Source organism: Octodon degus, unplaced genomic scaffold, assembly GCF_000260255.1.
Source record: "Octodon degus isolate 3935 unplaced genomic scaffold, OctDeg1.0 scaffold00099, whole genome shotgun sequence".
In the NCBI taxonomy this organism is placed as follows: Eukaryota; Metazoa; Chordata; class Mammalia; order Rodentia; family Octodontidae; genus Octodon; species Octodon degus.
The window spans coordinates 10,550,029-10,551,718 of NW_004524675.1; positions in this window are offsets into that span (position 1 = coordinate 10,550,029).

The following is a 1,690-nucleotide window of genomic DNA, read 5'->3' on the forward strand; positions in this document are numbered from 1 at the left end:
ACAACTAAATTAGAATTGGTGTATTAACTCTAAATGGACTATAACACATATATAATTACTTTTTAAATTTAAGCACAGAAAAAAACTAGAAGAAAAAAGGATGAATGGGGTTGATTTTGGATGGTGGGAACAGAAATTATACTCTTTATTTTTCTGTTTATTGACATGATATTTTTAAGTGAACATAGTTCTTAGTTCAATTTATAAAATAAAAAGAATTAGCTTCCTGAGAAGTCATAGTACATTCTTCAATTGTTTCTGAGTCTGGGTTCGCCCACATTCATATTCTCTGTCATATAGTTGTGACCCTGTAACCTAGCAGGCTGGAGGCTTATGCTCATCAGACCTGTTAAGTAACTTTCTTAAAGTTTTAAGAGATTTGTCATTTTCCTCACTTCCTTATAAATAAGCTTTAACAAGGTTTGGCTCTATAAACTGTCAGAAACCCAGACTTCCTCCCAGCAGCCCATTTCCATAGCATGATGTGAAATACAAGACCACACAGGCAAGGGCTGGTTTTAATTGTTAGGTTTCTCCTGTTGTGTTCTGTTCCCTTCTTCTCCCTAAAGGGCTCCACAAGAACTCATCTGTAAACTGCTGTTCTTTCAGGACTTCCAATCCAAATGGGATCGCCTCCCACAGAAGTGCATCCTCAGCAGAAGCAGTCAGGTCATGCGTCAGCACCAGCCAATTGTATCTCAGAGCCCTTGCCTAGGAAGAAAATGGATGCCAGCTTGATAGCAGTGAACATGGAAAATATCAAAAGACCCTTGTTACTGTCTTCCAGGAGTCAGAACATTTTTAAGTCTCTGTTCCAAAATACTTTGGCAGCCATTTTACTCAAGAGAGCCAGGGAGGGAAAGTCTGTTCTTACACTACCGACAGCTTGGAGAAAGCCTACTTCTTGCGCAGATAAACAGGGCTGACTGCATCTGACCGCACAGTACCAGCTAAGCTGGGACTTCCAAATGCTTCATAACTCCATGGCTCTTCATTCAGCATCTTCTCTGAGATCTCAAACACATCCCAAAGAGCTGCTCTCAGAACTACCTGTGGCTGGGGGAGGGCAGGGCCTCTCCCACTCTGTCAGCTTTGCTTTGGTGAACAGGCAGATTCAGTCAAACCCATTTCCACAAAGCAATGCTGTTCTCGTATGACTGCATAGAAACCACATCAAAGGCACTGGGTGAGAAGTATCTGGATGCCTACAAAGATACTTGGACAAACTGTAAGGTTTTCAAAGAAAATGACAAATGCAGTATGAGGCTAGATGAACATTTAAAACAGCTTTAACAGTTGGGAATCTAAGAGGAGTGTAGACAGGGTGATAAAGAAATCAAGAGATTATTTACTTGAAATAAAATTCAGATAGTGTCAAATTAGTTGCATTGGGTTTTGATGAGTTAATGGTAGACTAATGTATCTATAATTTTTTATTTAACCTATGCTTACCTCATTTATTAGCATTTTTAAACGCATATACTTTTCAATTGACAATTGAAAAGTATTAAAAATTTTAAAAGAAATCAAGACAAGAGTAAGAAAATCTGGAGAGATTTTCTGTACTGTAAAAGCAAACACTTATTCCCTCACTTTGGTTCTGTACCTGAAGGTGCAGCATTGTTAACGAGCCCCAAGTCCTTCACAGAGGCTTTCTCAGCTCAAGCAGAACTAATCCTACCCTCTTTTT